Source organism: Gossypium arboreum, chromosome 8, assembly GCF_025698485.1.
Source record: "Gossypium arboreum isolate Shixiya-1 chromosome 8, ASM2569848v2, whole genome shotgun sequence".
Classification (NCBI taxonomy): domain Eukaryota; kingdom Viridiplantae; phylum Streptophyta; class Magnoliopsida; order Malvales; family Malvaceae; genus Gossypium; species Gossypium arboreum.
This window is the reverse complement of record NC_069077.1, coordinates 125,509,219-125,517,346: the sequence shown is the minus strand read 5'-3', so window position 1 is coordinate 125,517,346 and position 8,128 is coordinate 125,509,219. Positions and strand designations below refer to the sequence as shown.

The 8,128-nt window shown below is 38.4% G+C and overlaps 2 non-coding genes across 2 annotated transcripts; both read right to left on the bottom strand.

Annotated features, from left to right (window-relative positions):
* Positions 1-1,082: 1,082 nt before the first annotated feature.
* LOC128279783 (small nucleolar RNA R71) lies at positions 1,083-1,189 on the bottom strand. The gene has a single exon (XR_008269978.1). It is a non-coding gene; the product is annotated as a small nucleolar RNA R71 (small nucleolar RNA).
* Positions 1,190-6,879: 5,690 nt separating this feature from the next.
* Positions 6,880-6,986, bottom strand: LOC128280104 (small nucleolar RNA R71). Its single transcript, XR_008270286.1, has one exon. It is a non-coding gene; the product is annotated as a small nucleolar RNA R71 (small nucleolar RNA).
* Between the last annotated feature and the right edge of the window lie 1,142 nt (positions 6,987-8,128).

The window sequence follows — 8,128 nt, the reverse complement described above, 5'->3', positions numbered from 1 at the left end:
AGTCAAATGAATAAATCGTCTGATTCAGAGTCAAATAACAAGTGAAGTCTAGGTTGATTTTTTCCTTGGGTATTGTCTTAATCAATCGAGTTTTTCCAAAATCTTTTCCCCAATTTCTCTCTGTGCACTCTTAGTTTAGTTAATTAGTTTAGATAACCAAATCCCTTAATTTTTAGGCTAGATAATAAAAAGAAAGTAATTACTAGTACTCTTGGTTCCTTTGGGTTCGACAATTCGATCTTGCTAAAACTATAATACTGTTCGATAGGTACACTTGCCTTCATCTTGATAATAGTTAGTTTCAAGAACGATTAATTATAAATTTTTAAAACCTATCACGAATATCACGTATCAAGTTTTTGGCGCCGTTTCTGGGGAGCTAAGATATTAGGATCACTCGATTTTTATTACTTTAGCCATTTTACTTTATTTTCAATTTAAATTTTTATTTTCTTTTTTAATTTTTTCTTTTATTCGCTCCTGGCAGGTTTTTAAAGTGTATGACTAGAAGAAACCCGTCGGGACCATTACTGTTTGATAGTGAGATCGATCGTACAGTTCACAAAAATCAAAGAGAAATAAGGTGAAACTTAAGATACACAGAGGAAGAGCAAGAGGACGATACTTCAACCACAACCAAGGAGATGGCTGAAAACCAGGAAAATCCGCTACCTCCTACGATTGTTGCTGATCCAGTAAATCAGGATCCTGCTCCGCATACTATGTATGATTTTGCTAAACCTTCTTTAAGAGGAACTAAATCAAGCATAGTTAGGCCTGCTGTTGCTACAAATAATTTTAAACTGAAACCTAAAACCAATCAAATGATCCAAAAGTTTGTTCAGTTTGATGGTTTGCAGGACGAGGACCCAAATTCTCATTTGGCAAATTTCTTAGAGTTTTGCGACACTTTTAAAATCAATGGTGTTTCTGATGATACCATTCGCCTTCGGTTATTCCCTTTTTCATTGAGGAACAAAGTTAAATAGTGGTTGAACTCGTTACCACAAGGGTCAATCACTACTTAGGAACAAATGACCGAAAATTTTTTATTAAAATATTTTTCACCGGCTAAAACAGCCAAATTACGTAATGATATCTCCTCTTTTGTGCAGATGGATTTAGAAACACTCTATGATGCATGGTAGAGATACAAGGACCTTTTGCGAAGGTGCCCTCACCTTGGGTTACCACTCTGGCCACAAGTTCAAACATTTCACAATGGCCTGAATCCTTCAACTAGACAGATGATTGATGCAACTGCTGGAGGAACTATCAATAATAAGACACCTGAGGATGCTTATGAATTTATAGAAGAGATGTTACTGAATAATTATCAGTGACAAGTCATGAGGACAAAACCAACAAAAACAGCCAGCATTTTTAACGTCGATTCGATCACCATGCTCTCTAATCAAGCAGAACTTTTGAATAGAAAAATTGACGCTCGTGCCCATCAATCGTGCTCAAAACTGATAAAATACCACAAGCGTGGACATCTATACACGAGCGTGGGAGAAGCGAACGAAGCAGAACACGGCCGTGCGACACGGCCACGTGCACCTACACGACCAAGGAGCACGGGCATGGGCCGAATGCCAAACATGCCTAAATTTAAAAAATCGCAAAATACGTGGGCAAAAATTAGGGCACACGGGCGAGCCCCACGGCCGTGTGCCCCAAAATCTATATATACCCCCTACTATTCATCACCCCCTTCCCCAAAATCCCTAACCCTAGCCACTGCAACTTCACATGCCCTACCTGCCACGCCCGTACGCCGACTACAGCACCACCTTCGACGACCCAAAGCTCCTCCCTCTTGCGTTTGTTCACTTTTTTTCCCCTCTATTCTCTTCATTCTTTTACTTATTTCATGATATTTTGTTTTATTTTGAGTAATTAATCATAGTTATAATGATAGAATACTTATACTCTTTGTTAAGAAATTTGCCATGTTAGTCAATACATTTTGCTACATTCATCCATTTTTCTTATTTCCATAGATTTCATGCTTACTCACACCATATTTCATACTTATCAAACCCGCATGCATTCATTCACTAGATATTTTTGTAGTCCTATTCATAGTAATGACTTAATATATCTGATTGGGTTTTTTTTTCAATTCAATCTTGATTCTAACCTTTCCTTAGCACATGGGCATATGTTTTGACCGTGTGTCCCCTGCATTGTTAAATTCTAAAACAGAATACTCAGGATTTTTCACATAACCTGGCACACGAGCATGTGGCTTGGCCATGTAACCCCTACACCTATACATAACCTAGCAAACGGGCATGCGACTTGGTCGTGTGATCCAAGTCAGATAATTAAAGGGGTACAGACACAAGCTGAGACACGGCCATGTGCCTTATTTCGAATGTCCACACGGCTTAGACATGGGCGTGCCACATGGCCGTGTGAACCACATAACCTGACCACATGGTAACTCTTTAGGGAATATATCTGAATACTTACACACAACTGGTACTGATTCAATCTTTGTTTCTTTCACTTTCGTATCAAGTACATAAGTAAGATAAGCTTCACACCCTTTTCTCACAAATCTCTGATTTAACATAGATGAAATCACAACTGGCAAACTATTCAAATCATCAGATTCAATTCTAATAGTTTCATTATTCTGACATTTCAGTTCAATTATCTGTCGTCTGCAATCTACAATAGCATCATGCATCGTTAACCAATCCATACCCAAAATCACATCAAATTTATTGAATGGCAACAACATCAGATTAGCTGGAAAACAGAAACCTCGATTCATTAACAGACAATTCTTGCAGACTTTGTCAACCAAAACACATTTGCCTAAGGGGTTCAATACTCTAATCACAAATTTAGTAGACTCTACAGGCAAAGTCTTACTAGATACTAAGTTCATACATATATAAGAATGAGTTGATCCTGGATTTATCAATGCAATCACATTAGTATCATAAAGAGTGAAAGCACTGGTGATAAAATCTGGAGATGATGCTTCTTTGCGAGAGCGAATAGCGTAAGCTCTAGCAGGTGCTCTGGCCTCGGATCTAATAGTCGAATCTTTTGTTGCCTTACATTTCCGGCAGTTCTAGGTGGTCTACCTCTATTCGACGTGTTACTTGATCTCAAATTCTGAACTTTATCTTTCTTATCTAACTCGGGGCAATCTCGGATAAAGTGATCTAACGAACCACATTTGTAACAAGCTTTAATATTTTTATTCCAGCATTCCCCAAAATGTCGTCTCCCACTCTGCTAACACTCGGGTTTGTTGTCTCGCATACTGCCAACACTCGATACTGATGTAGCTTGAGCTTTAGAACCTGAATATTGTTTTCTACAATCTCTGTTCGAATATTCATTTGAAACATTTGGGCGAGTGTATGAATCTCTGGATTTCTTTTATGAAGATTGATACGGCTTGTTCATCGATCTTTTTCTCGAATCTCTAGCTTCAAAATTTGCTTTTCTCTTTTCTTTGCTAGTTCTTCGGCTTTACAAGCCCTTTCAACCAAAATGACAAATTCTTTCAACTTTAGAATTCTGACTAGTAGTTTTATATCTTCGTTCAACCCGTTAACAAACCGCTTGCACATAATCTCCTCAATAGACACATACTCTTAAGCATACTTGCTTAACCATACGAATTCTCTTTCATACTCGATAACAGTCATTCGACCCTATTTTAATTCCAGAAACTCTTTGTGCTTTTGATCAAGAAACCTTTGACTGATGTATTTCTTTCAGAACTCCATCTGAAAGAATTCCCAGGTCACGCATTCTCTCGGTACTACAGAAACCAAGGTATTCCACCACTGATATGCAGTGTCTCTCAGCAAAGATACAACATATTTAATACATTCATTAGAAGTACAAGACAATTCATTGAATACTCGAATCGATTTTCGAGCCAGAACTTGACTTTTTCAATATCATCATCAATAGTAGCCCGAAACTCTTCAGCCCTATATTTACGAATCTTATCTACTGGCGGCTTGTTCAACCGTATCGGATCTACAACTCTAGAAACAACAGAGGTTTGTTGAGGAATAGGTGAGGGTGGAGGTTGTTAAGCAGCCAGATTCATCCGGATATATTGTGTGAACCACTCATTCATCATTCGAAAAAAGGCTTGTTTAGCCTATCCCTCGGGGCTACTCGTTACAAGCCTAGAATCAGATGGCGTCGTCCCTTGAGTGGGAGCGGACGCATTACTCTCTATGTCATCAGCTATAGCTCGTTCGAGATACATTACTATACGAAAACATAGTTTAAGTTGTCAAGAATCATCACACTATTGTAGAGTATATATGGCATGTATATATAGACTCTCACACACGCTATGTTAATCCTAGAATCGACTAAACTGTAGCACTGATACCAATTAAATGTAACACCCCTAACCCGTATCTGTCGCCGGAGTAGGATTACGAGGTATTACCAATCAATTTTCAACATACAGCATACATTTATCAAAAAACCATTCATTCTCATAAATCATTCAATACAATCATATTGTCTCTTATAAAGGTCTATGAGGCCTTAAACATGCTTTAGAAGTGGTTCGGGACTAACCAATAACATACAAAAATTTTAGAAAAACTTAAAAAATTTTCATCCATATAGGGGTCATACGCCCGTGTGTACAGGTCGTGTGCCTTACACGGCTCTAGAAACGCCCATGTCCCAGGCTATGTGAAAACAGAGCATACATACTGAGTTGGGTCACACGGCCAACCACGCGCCCATGTGTCTAGCCAATGTTCCCTTTCGAAATGGCCATACACGCCCGTGCACTAGGCCATGTGCTAAGCTGTGCCAAAACTGTAGGGTATACTGACTTATGCAGCACGGCTGATAAACCATCAATTATACATATTTTTACCCCATATTTAATGCATTTTATGGATGATTTCTCATTAGAATTGGTGAATTCGATGCTCCTAATGCTTTAATTTCATGTTTTATACTTAGGAAAGCATAGGAGAGCGAAAGGAATGAGAAACGGGCCCAAAACGGAGAAAATGGGCCAAGGTACAAAATCAACATGGCCTAGACCTCCTCACACTGGCAGACCACACAGCCGTGTCAATTTGGCAGGCTCGAGCACGGTCTGAAGTAATCGAACACGGGCGTGTCCCTGCCGATCCCAAGTTGAGTCCAATTCGGAAAAGGCTAATTTTGAGGGCTTCTAGGCATTCCAAAGCCTATAAATACACCCTAGAGAAGGAAGAAAAGGGAGACGGAGAATAAGGAGTAAGGAATTACTCTTAGGAAGCCGATTGATCCATCTCAGAAGCCGGATTCATCATCAAGACTGAAGATTTCTCCTCAATTTCCCTTCAGGAGTTTTGGGTTTTCTTTATGTTTTGTATTCTTTATTCTTCTGAGATGTTTTCTTATTTAGTTATGAACTAAAACCCCTAAATACCTAAGGGGAATAAAACCTAAGACGAATCTTGTTATTATTTTCTGCATCGTATGATAAATATTTAACTTGTTCTTAATTCTTGTTTTGATATCCCAGGATACTAATTCAAGACATGCTCTTATTCAGAGGAGGAATAGACCCTGTCTAAGAGTACATTTGTCATAATTAAGCGAAGTTGATTGCGCGCCTAGACATAGGGTGACAAGATTTTTCCAGATTAGGGTGAAACCTAATAAGGGGATCCATAGATCGAGTTAATGCAACCCTAGAGTGTTAATTAGAGAAAAGTCTCAGTTATTCAATCTAGGGATTAGACGTTATTAGTCTTGAATAGGGATAATAACATAACTTAGAGATATCTACGGAACAAGTTGAATGAATAAATCGTCCGATTCAGATTCAGAATAACAAGCAAAGTCTAGGTGGATTTTTCCTTAGGTATTGTCTTAAGTTAATCGATTTTTCCCGAAAGCAATTCCCCAATTTTTTTCTCTGTGCGTTTTTAGTTTAGATAATTAGTTAATTAAAACAAAACATCTTTATTCTTAGGCTAGATAATAAAAAGACAGTCATTACTAGTACTTTTAATTCCTTTGAGTTCGACAATCCAGTCTTGCTAAAACTATACTACTGTTCGATAGGTACACTTGCCTACATCGCGATAATAGTTAGTTTAATAATGAGTAATTATAAATATTTAAAACCTATCACGAAATAACGCTATCAAGTTTTTGGCGCTGTTGCCGAGGAACTAAGATATTAGGAACGCTCAATTTTTATTACTTTATCCATTTATATTTCTTGCAATTTAATTTAATTTTATTATTATTTATTAACCTACTCTTTCTCTTGGCAGGTTATTGTAGTTTATGACTAGAAGAAACCCGTTGGGACCATTACTTTTTGACGAAGAAATCGATTGTACAGTTCATAGAAACCAAAGAGAAATAAGGCGCAGCTTAAGATACACGGAGAACGAGCAAGAAGACGATACTCAACCCCCAACTGAAGAGATGGCTAAAAACCAAGGCAATCAGCTACCTTCTGCAATTGTGGTTAATCAAAATCCTGCTCCACGCACTATGTATGATTATACTAAACCTTCTTTAACAGGAACTGAATCAAGCATAGTTAAACCTGCTGTAGCTGCAAATACTTTTGAATTAAAACCTAACACTATTCAAATGATACAACAATTTGTTCAGTTTGATGGCTTGCAGGATGAGGATCGCAACGCTCATTTAGCCAACTTCTTAGAACTATGCGATACATTTAAAATTAATGGTGTTTCTGATGATGTCATACGTCTTCGGTTGTTTCCCTTTTCATTGAGGAACAAAGCTAAACAGTGGTTAAACTCGTTACCACGGGGGTCAATTACTACTTGGGAACAAATGATCAAAAAATTCTTACTAAAATATTTTTTGCCGGCTAAAACGGCTAAATTACGTAATGATATCTCTTCTTTTGTGCATATGGATTTAGAAACCCTCTACGATGCATGGGATAGATACAAGGACTTACTGAGAAGGTGCCCTCACCATGGGTTACCGCTTTGGCTCCAAGTACAAACATTTCACGATGGTTTGAATCCTTCGACTTGGCAAATGGTTGACGCAGCGGCGGGCGAAACCATCAACAATAAAATACCGGAACGTGCCTATGAGTTTATAGAGGAGATGTCACTGAATAACTATCAGTGGCAAGGCATGACGACAAAGCCAACGAAAATAGTCGGTGTTTATAATGTCGATTCGATCACCATGCTGTCTAATTAGGTAGAACTCTTGAAAAAAAAGATTGATGGTTTTCTTAGTTCTTCACAGGTTCACCTAATAATGCAGTGCGAAGCAAGTAGCAGTGGAACAAACCATTCAGAATACTAGCCTTATGGCCACAGCATGGATAACGAGCGTAAACAACATGGGTAATAATCCTCGACCTCAAAACAATCAATATAGTAACACTTATAATGCAGGTTGGAGGAACCACCCCAATTTCTCGTGGGGCGGTCAAGGAAATCAAAGACCACAACATCCTCCAGGCTACCAACAACCACCCTACCAACAGGAAAAGAAGTCAAACCTTGAAGAGATGCTCTCAAATTTTATATCAGTGTCAGAAACACGTTTTCAGAACACCAAGACAGCACTTAAAAATCAACAAGTGTCGATCCAAAGCCTCGAAACTCAGATAGGCCAACTTTCCAAACTAATCTCTGAACGACTACAAGGTAGTTTGCCAAGTACTACCGAACCTAACCCAAGGGAACAACTCAATGCAATTAATATTCAAGATGACAAAGGAGTCGTTAAGCCTGAACCAGAACCGAGGCAAGAAACTGTGGTAAGCAAAGGTCAAGGTAAGGTAGATCAAAATACAAGCAAACCAGTGACTGTCGAATATAAACCTCATGTGTCATACCCCAACGCGACAAGGAAAGACCGCTCAGATGAACAATTTGGTAAATTCCTTAAACTCTTAAAAAAATTACATATTAACTTACCGTTTATTGAAGCTCTATCGCAGATGCCAAACGCAATGAAAATTTTTAAAGGAGCTTTTAGCAAATAAGCGGAAGTTGGACGAGGCATCGCATGTGGAGCTGAACGCGGTTTGCACGGCCATTCTCCAAAAAAAACTACCTAACAAACTAAAAGACCCAGGGAGCTTTACTATTCCTTGCTTAAT